Source organism: Macaca fascicularis, chromosome 20 (genome assembly GCF_037993035.2).
Source record: "Macaca fascicularis isolate 582-1 chromosome 20, T2T-MFA8v1.1".
Classification (NCBI taxonomy): domain Eukaryota; kingdom Metazoa; phylum Chordata; class Mammalia; order Primates; family Cercopithecidae; genus Macaca; species Macaca fascicularis.
Genome location: NC_088394.1, coordinates 74586900 through 74600005, shown reverse-complemented (window position 1 = coordinate 74600005; position 13106 = coordinate 74586900). Strand labels below are relative to the sequence as shown.

Genomic DNA, 13106 nt, shown 5'->3' with positions numbered 1-13106 from the left:
CCGTGCCTGGAACATGGCAAGGCCCATAAAAGTATTTGTTAAATAAATAACCAATAAATTAGATTAAATATTTAAAGTACTTTAGTCCGCAGAGATGAGTTTCTGTAAATATTATTTATTTATGTAGATGAAGGATATGAAAACTGTTTTTTTAATCTTTACATTAATCTTCCTACAGTGTATAGTTCTTGTCTCAATGATAGCTGTAGCTTGGAGAACTTCTGAATTAAAACCCCAGCTTCTCCACTCGATTCCACGTGATCTTGAGTGAGTCACTTACCTCCAGAAACCCCATTTTCCTCACCGGTTAAATATACATAAAAAGAATCCTACTTATTTTGATGAACGTTTTAAGGATTCGGTATGATCATCCAATCAGCTATGTAAACATTCAGCACAGTGCCTTGCCTAGAGCAGAGGCTCACATGTACCATTTACTGAGCCCTTACTGTGTAATCAACGTCGTACATATATAATATTAACACAAATATTTAAGATAACTCTTCAAGGTAAGCGTGGTTAATCATGTTTCACAGAGGGGATAATAAGGGTAAACAACTTAAACAAACCCATGCTTACACCTTGGCCTTGAACTTGGGTCACCAAAGCCCACACTGTATACTGACTTTATCCAGATCTGTTCTTTCTTCCAGGAAAAAAAGAAAAAATTAAAAATCAGATACAGTGATTGTTTAAAAACATATGGGAAGAGTACATGTCCTTCCATCACTTCTCTTTTCAACTGCAGTCATGGTCAAAGATTCTCCATTTGTTCTTGTTTATTTTTGTTGAACATGTATTTAAAAACAAGTTAGGTTACGGGGCAGGAGGCAGGCAGGAGATAAAGGCAGGTGGCCAGAAGTGTGGAATCTAGTGCTTAGCAGAAAATAGTAAGAGTTAACTATGAAGTTCTAGCTGGCTGCGGTGGCTCACCCCTGTAATCTCAGCACTTTGGGAGGCCGAGGCGGGTGGATCAGGAGTTCAAGAACAGCCTGGCCAACATGGTGAAACCCCATCTCTACTAAAAATACAAAAATTACGCCAGGTGCAGTGGCTCATGCCTGTAATCCCAGCACTTTGGGAGGCTGAGGTGGGCGGATCACGAGGTCAGGAGATCAAGACCATCCTGGCTAACACGGTGAAACCCCATCTCTACTAAAAATACAAAACATTAGCTGGGCGTGATGGTGCGCGCCTGTAGTCCCAGCTACTTGGAGGCTGAGGCAGGAGAGCGGCATGAACCCGGGAGGCGGAGGTTGCAGTGAGCCAAGATTGCACCACTGCACTCCAGCCTGGGCAACAAAGCGAGACTGGAGATTCCGTCTCAAAAAAAAAAAAAAAAAAATTAGCTGGGCGTGGTGGTGGACACCTGTAGTTCCAGCTACTCGGGAGGCCGAGGCAGAAGAATTGCTTGAACTTGGGAGGCAGAGGTTGCAGTGGGCTAAGATCGTGCCACTGCACTCCAGCCTGGGCGAAAGAGCAAAATTCCATCTCAAAAAAAAAAAAAAAAAAAAAAAAAAATGAACTGGTTTGAAAGAGTTGGATGAGGAGTGCTTCCCCACATCTCTGCTGTGCACCCCACATTCCTCCCTCTCTCTGTCACAAGTGTTCTCTTCATCCAACCAAAACAGTAAGTCTCAAAGCCAAAGGAAAGAGAGTTGTTGGATTTTATTTCCAAATATTTCAATTATAAATCAATCATTTAGCAAAATTCCATGAAGTTTGCAAAATTTCTCTTTGAATCAGTTCCCATCGAGAATCCAAAAAGTCTTGGGGGCAAAATTTCAAGCAGTCTCTTGCAGGTTTTAGTAAACTTCTCCAAGCTAGTACTTTCCATGTTTCTGATTTTATGTGCTCAGTAATACACCCTCATAACTCAAATGGGATGAACCAATTAAACATTTCCCTGTAGTCTCTAAAATAGCTGCTCTTGGCATGTTTTTTGCATGGCACAAACCTCTGCGGGAGGATACGATAGAAATCTTGCACTATTTAAATATAGAATTGGGACATCAAAGAAAGGGTTGTATTGAAATAACATGGATAATTAAGGAAGTGGAGAACAGTAATAACTGATTTACATAAAATGCTAATGAGTCTCTTGACTTGTTTGGCAATTTGCACTTTAGGCTTGGTAACGGTGGCTCCAAATTTATGATCTAATTTTTATTTTAATATTTTCTTTTAGCAAGTCGTAACCAACACTAATGGGTGCCTGCCAATGTCTAACTCCTTTCTCCTTCAACCATCCAGAAGCTTCTCTTTCCGATCAAGTATGCAGGGCTTGGGGATGTAACTAGTCTGTGAGTTTCCTGGAAGCCGTGTTTTAGTGGGATTTCGTGTTATGGTGCTGGTGTCGTTACCGATGATCAACACTGTTCAAACATTCACAGTTGACTAAGATAATCGGGCTGGAGAACAAATGAGGTGTTAGAGAAGCGACGGGCTTCCTGGTACAGCCAGCTCTCTGCTACTCAGAGAAAGAGACTGGGGCAGGGCATCCTTTCTCCAGGCTAGTGCTTATCCTGCACCACTCTCCAGTGCCTTTCACTTCCAAGAAGAAATTATATGCTCTGAAAACTCCGGTTTTATTGTTCTTTCCTACTGATCTCACCTCACAGGGCCACAGCCTCCCGTGAATGAGAATGAGGACTTGAGCTGTTCCTTCAGGACATGTCTGCACGTTGACCTTCAGCGTACCCTATTTCCCTCTGAGCCCTCTAAGCATGATCCATTGCTTTCTCAGGCCATTCCCCCTTCACCCCATTGATGGGTTTCAAAGCTACTTAAATTTCCAAGTCCTGACGCGCTGTGGCGGTGGCCGGGGCTCTCAGCCTTGCCCTCTTATGGATTGTGCAAGGTCACTGCCGGGGAGAGGAAGGAGGCAGGCACAGCATTTATCAGGATGTATTGCTTTACTTTTTCTATCCATCACCAAGGCGATGATTCTATTTTAGTGAAAATCCATTGAACTCCGATCAAGTCAGATGGCTGTTATCATTGGAAACTCAAGAGCTGTCAGGCCATAATCAGTACAAATGCCAGACCCTAAAATGGGGGGCTCTGGACCAGTGATGGTTCCCTAGGAATCCTTTTGGTCATTCTCGTTTTTAAAATTTAATCCGATCACTTTTATTTAAGTATCTTTTCAGCTGTTCTCCTTGCAAATGATAAGATCTGGTTCTGCAAATGGGAAAGAACCCGTTACAGGCAATTTAGGCACAGTTTGGAGACACAATGACTTCTCTTGCCATGCTACACTGCCCGCTCTGGGCCTAATGACCTGACTACCCGTCAGAATACCTGTGCATGCCTGAATGATCACAGAAACCGGAACATGAGGAGTGCATACACACACATTCCAGTCTTAGTCAAAATCACCAATCTCTACACTATTTTGTGGTCTCTTCGATATATATATTTTCTGATCATCACACTTGGCTATAGAGCGCAATGTTAACAAGCACTTCAGCCTTGAGAGCTGTATTTTCATGATAAATGCCCCTGCTTGCATTTGCATGTGTATGGGAAGGCTTCATGCTACGGTTATCCCCTTGAACATGGAAAAGGAAAATTCTAAAGCTCCCTGAAAATTTCCTTGGGGTTTGTCTTCTGGTAATGGATTTAATTAAATCTGACATTTAAATAAAATCATTTAAAGGTATTTGCTGCCCTGCTGGTGTCCTAAACTTTTACAAAAGTGGGGAGTTGTGAAATAGGGTAACAGAATGCTTTTTAATCATGATCCTGTAGCTCAAAGTGATACTTAACTCTTAACTACCCAAAAACAGGGGATGTTCCTGCTTTGGGGGAGTAGATGGCCAAGGACCATATTTCTTCCACTACCCAGTTGAAGGCCAAATCTTAATGGGTTGGGATGAGAAGGAATGACGTGACTAGAGCCTGTGTGTCTACCTCACCACTTTTTAAGATGTAAAGCCGTTTAATTTACATGTATTTTTCTACTTTGCAATCTTTACCTTTATTCCTTTTTATTAGCAAGACAAATTGAATATTGATGGTGCTTTCCTAAATATACTTACATTCTAAATAATAGCATTCTAAATAATAAGGGTAGTTATTTATTGGTCACTTACTCTGTATCAGGCATCACACCAAATGCTTTACATACACTGTCTCATTTCGGCCTTAAAATCACCCCCAAATGAGGTAGGGAATCTCCACTTTATAGATAAGGAAACCAAGGCTCTGAGAGCACCAGCAATTAATCAGGTTATCATACAAACTAGAAGGGGCAGGGTTGTTGTACTAAATAAACCATCAAAAGTATCTACTGGTTTCCTAGGGCCACAGGCACATTGTCTTAAAACCACAGAAATTTATGTTTTATTTTTAAATTTTTGAGACACAGTCTCATGCTGTCACCCAGGATGGAGTGCAGTGGCGCAATCTCAGTTGACTGCAACCTCCACCTCCCAGGCTCAAATGATCCTTCGATCTCAGCCTCCCAAGTGGCTGGGACTACAGGTATGCCCCACCACACCTGGCTCATTTTTTTAGTTTTTTTTGTAGAGACGAGGTCTTGCGGTGTTGCCCAGGCTGGTCTTGAACTCCTGGGTTGAAGTGATCCACCTGCTTCAGCCTCCCAAAGTGCTGGGACAGGCGTGAGCCACTGTGCCTGGCCCAACAGAAATTTATTCTTTCACAGTTCAGGAAGCCAGAAGTTTGAAATCTCAGTGTATGCAGGATGAATCCTTTCTGGGGGTTCTGCAGGAGAAACCATTGCAGGCTCTGTTCCAGCTTCTGGTGTAGCCACAGCCTTGGCATTCCTTGGCTTATAGATGGTGTCATTCCAATCTTCACTTCTGCCTTGACATCACCTTCCTCTCTCGGTGTCTCTGTTCTGTCTCTCCTAAGGACATTCTTATTGGATGAAGGGCCTACCCTAAACTAGTATGATCACACCCACGTCTCTATCTTTACATTAGTTACATCTATAAACATCTTATTACCAGGTGGGTGGAGTGGCTCATACCTATAATCCCAGCACTTTGGGAGGTCAAAGCAGGACCTGTCCAATGGTTTGAGTCCAATGGTTTGAGACTAGCCTGGGGAAGATGGCAAGACCCTATCTCTATTTTTTTTTTAATAGAAATGTATTTTTTAATTAAAAAGGCCTTATTTCCAAATGAGGTCACATTCTGAGGTTCCAGATAGACATGAATTTGGGGGGACACTATTCATCCAGTACAGCATCCATCTGGAATCCAAACGTGCGGCTGGCTGGACTCTGAAGCATGGGTACCTAGCCATTATCCCATAATCCACATTCAGAGGGTGACGTGATTTCCAATCGCACACCTCTCGTAAGTTTCTCAGAGATCATCCCCAATAGTTCTCATAACGTAACATACCAACGCAGCATGTGGCATCGCAATGCTCATAATGCTTTTCCTGCATATTTCGTGGATGAACCAAGGTCACTGGGGAGCTTGGAAAGGTGTTTCCTTCCAGAATCATGGGAGGGTCGGAAAAGACAGATGCACAGAAAAATATCCAAGTGTATGACCCTGGGTAGAACAGTGGCTGGCATTCAACACACGCTGCCTGGCCTTCCTAAACTCCAGCTGTGGTTAGAGCTAGACCTGCTGTGAAAGGGAACCAAAGAATAAGAGGTGAACAAGAGCTCAGCTGGTCTCTACTGACGCAGAGAAGCCCTCACAACAAAGACGGAGCTTCCGGGGGCAGCCGGAAACAGGAATTTAAAATTCTTGGCCACCATTCATTCCCTCTTCCTGCCTCTGGAGGAAAAAGCAAAACAAGCCAAATAACAGCTCTACATTATTGGTGGGGGAGGATGAAGGGAGAAAAGGCAACCATTTTGAGAGGACTTGTTCTATTAGTAAGATTCTGCTTATGAAAAAGCAATACACGTGCAAGAAAGAAACGTAACATGGAGAGAAACTTGATTTTTCCTTATCCCTAAAAAACATCTTATTAGAGATTATTTTGAATAAAGAAGTCTTCGGAGTCATTGAAATAATCAATATGGGTACCACGTGGGATGCATGGATGCAAATTTCAAGGGAACACGTATTGAAGGGATGAAAAGCAATTATCCAATAAATTGTGTCTAGTTTTTAGCTCAAACAAAAATTCTAATACTTTTGGAATAGAAACAAGTGACATATTTGTGTTGGATATCCGAAACCGACTCATTTAGTTCCTGTTCACTTTTCAGCTAGGTCAGGGTTTCTCAACCTGGGCACTTTGACATTTGGGGCTGGGTAATTCTTTGTAGTAGGGACTGTCCCATGGATTGTAGGATATTTAGCAGCATCCCTGGCCTTCACCCACTAGATGACAGTAGCACTTCTTCCTCCTTCCAGTTGTGACAACTAAAAAATGTCCCAGACATTGTAAAATGTCCCCTGGGGAGCAACGCTGCCCCTCAGTCCTACCATTCTAGTTGAAAAAGTTGGAGTTAAAACTCCCTTTCCAGACTCCCTTGCAACTTTGTTTACAGACACAAATGCATCCCACCAATTGCTTAGGCGCTGCCATGGGACACTTGGGACAGCAAATGTGAGGGAAGGGCCATATCTAGCTTCTTTGGGGCTTCTCCTCTTAGCAACGGAGTGTGCGAAGGAAGTTTTCTGTCTTCCGGTTCCGGGGTCCCTTCTCCAGCTTCCTTGTGGTGGAGATGGGGCCACAGCAATGGAGGCAGCTTTGGCTTATCCATCCGCTTAGCTCCAGTTGTAGCTTCAGTGGAAGGACCTTCCAGGAGGGTCACTTCTGTATTATTCAGGAAGCTGTTCTGAACCGCAACCTCAAAACTACTCTTTTAGCTCTTCTAACAATTTTCTAAGTGCCAAATTGCCTTTATTAAATCTCTCCCTTTTAAAAAAACATAAAGAGGTTCGCATATCCTATATGGAGGCCCGAAGAAGAGAATTTGCCAGGGAGTTACCAAGTGAACACCGTGTGTCTCATCAGGAAGACTCAGACATGCTCTGAAGGTGCCCCTGTCTGAGCTGCTGCACCTGCTCTTTCCTTGTACAGAATGCACTTTATTCCCTTCCTTCCCTACCATTCACCTTCCAGGGTGGTCCACCTACAAACACCCATGTAGATTCCAAAGCCTATCTGATGCCTGCTCTTCTCGGGGGTAAAGCTTCCTCCTCCTTATCCTCACCCCCTGCTGTCACTCCTTCACCTGTTCCCAGCAGACAACTACTCCTATCTCTCTCCTACCTCTCTTGGTAACTTTGTCATTCCCCTTGCCACACTAAATGTTCTAATTGTTAATTCCTGCTTGTTCTTACTAAACTGAAAGATCCTAATTCATTCTTAAGTTCCCAGTGCCTAGCTCAGAGTAAGAATATAATGAATGATGAATGGATACACAAAGGAAAGAATGGAATCTTGTAATGTCATTCCTGGTTGCCTCACGACATTTATCTGGTGGTCTTCACCCTCAAAGTACTTAGGGAATTCCCAAGAGGAGTCAAGACAAAGAGGAGAAAAGATAGGTGTAGGGGCATGAGAATTAAGTTGTATGTTTTTTGCTTGTTTGTATGAGACAAAGTTTCCCTCTGTCGCACAGGCTGGACTACAAGGGCATACATCTCGGCTGACTGTAACCTCCGCTTCCCAGGTTCCAGTGATGTTCCTGTCTCAGCCTCCCAAGTAGCTGGGATTACAGGCATGTGCCACCATGCCTGGCTAATTTTTTGTATTTTTAGTAGAGATGAGCTTTCACCACGTTGGCCAGGCTGGTCCTGAACTCCTGACCTCAAGTGAGCTACCCGCCTTGGCCTCCCAAAATGTTGGGGTTACAGGTGTGAGCCACCACACCCAGCCAAGTTGTAAGGTTTTGATGGCTAGTGTACTTAAGAAGAGCTTTGCCTGAGAGCAGCACAGAGTGCAATGTGATGGGGCAGAGGGCACATCCTAGAGACAGACGAGGAACACACACGGAGGTGTGGGATGGAAATCATGCAACACTGCTTGGTAACCACTGATGCCTTATAGCAAAGGAAAACAGATGCGAGCTGATGCGAGAGAAAGACAGAAACAAAGGAGACAGCGCTTAAATGAGTCCATTTGAACAATGAGCATAGTAATGGGTGTTCTCATCAATATTCTATTATTTTCATCACTATCTTTTTTTTTTTGAGACGAAGTCTCGCCCTGTCTCCTAGGCTGGAGTACAGTAGGATGATCTCGGCTCACTGCAAGCTCTGCCTTCTGGGTTGACGTCATTCTCCTGCCTCAGCCTCCCGAGTAGCTGGGACTACAGGCACCTGCCACCACATCCAGCTAATTTTTTGTATTTTTTGGTAGAGACGGTGTTTCACTGTGTCAGCCAGGATGGTCTCAAACTCCTGACTTCGTGATTCGTCTGCCTCAGCCTCCCAAAGTGCTGGGATTACAGGCGTGAGCCACCGGCGCCTGGCATATCATTTTTAATTTTCTAAAAAAATAGGATGCAAAAAAGTATATGTATATTGAGATAACCCATTAAATAAAAATGTCAGCCTGTCCAAGCTAAAAAATGGTGTTAAAAGAGACTTCCAGCTCTGCCTCTAGAAAGATAGTCTGCTATGAGGGGCAGAAACCTAAAATTTAAATGCCAAAGAGTTGCAGAAGTGCTTACCCACGGAGTTTCATGGAAGCTGCTAGCAAATACATAAAGTGGAGGCGGAGGGGAGGGAAAAGCATTATTTTAGACCCGACTGAATTTAAAAAACAAGTACACAAAGATCCGATACTCAAAACTCCTCTGATCATTATGTAAGAGACTTTTAATTCAGCCAGCAGTTGGGTTTTAGGGTTAGAGATAACAGGAAGACAAATGAATTTTCCCCAAACCCCTTTAGAGCCCTTTTGTGACGGAATTGTTACCCCCTGGACATCAACACTGTCTTGGGAGAAGCTGCCTTCTGACTTACATCTGAATTTAGTATGCAGCCTCCTTAGGAAGCCTTCTTAGAAGGCTGCATGGCATGAGAATTAAATGTAAACTTTTATCTTTCCTTTCTAGATCTCCTCCTTTCAATCACTAATCTCTCCAGGAAAGAACACAACCAAACAGTCCCATTAGGTAAGAGGCAGATGGAACTGATGTAAACCACCCCCCCGAATTAATGGACCTGCTCTTTACTGCACGATGGCCCTTCCCAAGATGACCTTGCCAATCAGCATATCTTGTTTTGTCTGCATTTTCCAGTGACTCCAGGCCCACATGCAGCTGAAGGAATCTGCTTTATTTCTCAAGGCAGTACCCCAGTCAAATGGTTCTAGAGGCTAAATAAAATTTGCTGACCTAGGCAGATCTTTAAAACAATTTTTTAAAGGCAAATTACAATATTCAAACTTTGTAAAAACAGGCTCTAAGTATGTAATGGTGTGACACACTGGGGCTTGGGTTGTTGTGATGTTGTGATCACACACTGGGATCCCTCTAGGCATGGTGACGGCAGTAAGGAGCCACATTATGACACAGTTACAAGTAACCCCCAAATCTCAGTGTCTTTTTGTGTGTACATTTTTTTTTTTTTTAAAGGGTCTTGCTCTGCCACCCAGGCTAGAGTGTGGTGGGGGGATCATGGCTCACTATACAGCCTTGATCTCCTGGGCTCAAGCAATCCTCCTGCCTTAGTCTCCTGAGTACCTGGGACTACTGTGGCATACCACCACACTCAGCTAATTTTTTAATTTTTTTGTAAAACGGGGTCTCACTATGTTGCCCAGGCTGTTCTCAAACTCCTGGCTTCAAGCAATCCTCCAGCCTTAGCCTCCCAAAGTGTTGGGCTTACAGGTGTGAGCCACTGTGCCCGGCCTCCAAATCTCATTATCTTGGCCGGGCGCAGTGGTTCACATTTGTAATCACAGCACTTTGGGAGGCCAAGGTGGGTGGATCACTTGAAGTCAGGAGTTTAAGACCAGCCTGGCCAACATGGTGAAACTCCATCTCTACTAAAAATACAAAAATTAGCTGAGCATGGTGGTGCATGCCTGTAATCCCAGCTACTTGAGAGGCTGAGATAGGAGAATCGCTTGAACCCAGGAGGCAGAGGATGCAGTGAGACGAGATGGCACCACTACACTACAGCCTGGGCAACAGAGCGAGTATCTTAAAGCCACATCAGGGAAGCACAATTTTTCCACGTCTGTCTTGGGTCAGTTTGCAATTCTTGCTTTTGTCCCACCTCTAGGACCCACCCTGACAGGTCAAACGGAATCTGGAATATTACCAATCTGCGTGGTGGAGGGAAAGGAGATTATGATGCAGCATGCTGGAGGCTCTTCAAGTTTCTGCCTCAAGGAGACACACGTCACTTCCCCCCAGACTCCACTGGCCACAGCAAGTCACATGTCAGGAAAGTACGGCCTTCCCATGTGCCCAGATGGAGAGGGAAAACTCAATAGTTATGAGTTATACTCAGTAACTCAATAATAATCATCATAATAATTCAATTAATAGTTATATTCGAATTCGCAGTTGTGAATATCCCTTCTGAATCCACGATGGGTAAGGCAATGTGAAAATTCTCTTTTCTAGGTTCCCTTAGGATGTGTGTGACAAGATGTGTCAGTGCCAGAATTCAGCCCGTGATTCCAGAAGCCGGCGTGCCAACTTGGAAATCTGTTGCCCGTCATCAGAGCTCCCTACTCCAGGAACCCGGACCACCACAGAAAATTCCACAAAGCCCCGGCCTCTGCTATCTTTTGTCCCCATCGCGTTTACCTAATAGATGATCCTACCAATTCCCATTGGCAGCCCTTTGTAGTGTAATGAACAGGATGCAGGCTGATGAATGCAGCCGCTGCACAGAAAACGTCAGTTCTTTCATTAAGCAAACCTTCCCAAGTTCATTGTATTGAACCAGGGTTGAGGCTATTAGGCTGACACATGACAGAGCCAATTCTAGTCACATTGTAAGTGCCTATTCATGTTTGGCAAATTCCGTTTTACGCACATGCACACATTTAGAATTGGACTCTTGTTGACTGCAAATTTTTTCCCCTTGAAATCTATTTTCCTATTTTTAACTGTTAATAATTAAGAAAAATCCCACTTTAATAATTGAGTCTCAAAGAGCCTAATTCAGGGAGAACATAATGGATGGCCACACTGAGTTTCTATTCTGCTGGCTGTACAGTATGCTTGGTCTTCCTAGACACACTGATATGGATACACTGGGCGCATCTGTAAAAGGGAAAATCGTAAAACATTTGGGCACAGAGTTTTGACACTGCCGGTTCTTCACTCTGCTCATATTTTAAGAGGGAAATATTATTTACAAGCTTGGAATCCCTGCTAGTGAGAGGAGACAGGACTAAGGACATCCTTCCAGGGTACAGACTGGGAATGACCTAGCCTGAACAAGGAAGAAGCTTAAAGCATCCACAGCAGCCAGGAGCTGTGACTGCTCTTTCTGCAACCTGCCACTTCCTCCATGGGCGATCATACCACAGCACTCATGTAGCACACATACAGTGGATGCCTCCTGGGTGGCCAGCCCACACTGGAAGTCAGGGTGTGTACACGAAGAGTTAGGGGCTTGACCAGAGGGAGAGAGACAAGAAAACTGACCATTACATTTGAACATGCTTAGTGTGGTCATGTTTCCTGAATCCACCCTGTTTTCTCTATCTCCATTATTATCACCTGGTCACCTCAATGGCTCTCTTCGACTCCTGGGTCACCTCCCAGCATATCCTCCAGCTTTCACTCCTGCCTCCTACACATTGCCCTCCTCATTGCAACCATGGCATCTTTTAAAAGTGTGATTCAAATTATGTCACCTGTTTGGTTCCCATGTCCCAGTAGTGATCACCATAACTCAAGTAAAATCCAGACATCATACAGTGGCTGCACATGTGTGGTTGGCCCCCCTCTTGATGACATCGCCTATCATCCCTCCTGGCTCCAAGCCCACTGGCCACTTTCTCTCCCTTGAACACATCAAGTGTGTTTACACCCCAGGGCCTTTGCACTTACCACACCTGGCCTTGGGATTTTCTTTGCTGAGATCTTTGCATGTCTCTCTTCATTCAGGGTGTAGTTCAAATGTCACCTCTCCAAAAGCCACCTCTGATCACATACACAATCACTATCTTCTTCCCCTACTTTATTTTTATTTAGATGATGTAAGATATGTCAAGGCATATCCTGGATGTCATAGACATCACTGCCAAGACATGCCATAAAAAGATATCGGAATGAAAATATAACTTTGCCCTAACACTTGTATATGGATGTTCATAGCAGCATTACTCATAATAGAAATAAATTAGAAGCAACCTTTGGAAATGTTTATAGAAGGGTTACCCATCATAGTCAGAAATAACCAGATGTTCATATCGCAGTATTCATAATAGCCAGAAAGTGGAAATGACACGAACTGTGAGTGGATGAATGAAGTGTAATGGATTGACAGAATATTATTTGGCCATACAATGGGATGAAGCATTAGATTGGTTCAAAAGTGATTGCACCAACCTAATACTAATACATGAAATAACACAAACCTTAAAAACATTAAGTGAAAGAAGTTACTTGGCCACATATTGTATGATTCCATTTATATGAATTATCCCAAATAGGCAAATTCATAGAAATGAAGTCAATGCGTAGTTATGAGAGATTGGGGGTATGGAATGGGGAACGCCGGCTAAGGGGTACAGGGTTTCTTTTAGGGGTGACAAAAGTGTTCTGAAATTAGATAGTCGTGATGTCTGCACAACTTTGTGACTACACTATAAGCCAATGAACTGTCCACTTTAAAGGGAGACTATTGCAGTACTGAATAATCTCAGTCAAAAAACCAAAGCGATAGGATGTGACTTCCAAGATTAAGTTCCAAAACACCCTGGTTGCAGTCTCTCTCACCAATTCCTACACTCTCACTTTCTCATGTGGACAAAAGCCAGCTGCCACGTTACAGGCTGCCCTTTGCAGAGGCCCATGTGGCAACACCCAACAACCAACAGCCAAAAAGCTGAGTTCCAGAGTCCAGGAACCACCAAAAAACTGCATCTTGCCAACAACTGTGCAGCTTGGAAGTGGATCCTTCCCGAATCCAGCCCCAGTCAATGACCGCCCTCGATTACAGCGCGCAAGAGGTGCTGAACCA

At 43.8% G+C, this 13106-nt stretch overlaps 1 protein-coding gene across 5 annotated transcripts in view; it reads right to left on the bottom strand.

Moving 5' to 3' along the window:
* Positions 1-13106, bottom strand: part of WWOX (WW domain containing oxidoreductase) — a 1124793-nt gene that overhangs the window by 535671 nt on the left and 576016 nt on the right. For 2 of the 5 annotated variants that reach the window (XR_010583895.2, XM_074026754.1), the window contains one exon: positions 5099-13106. This exon is cut by the window's right edge. The exons of the other annotated variants lie outside the window; for them this stretch is intronic. The gene's annotated coding sequence lies outside the window, so the exon portion shown is untranslated. Of the gene's footprint in view, positions 1-5098 lie in introns of those variants that run through there. 5 annotated transcript variants of the gene reach the window in all.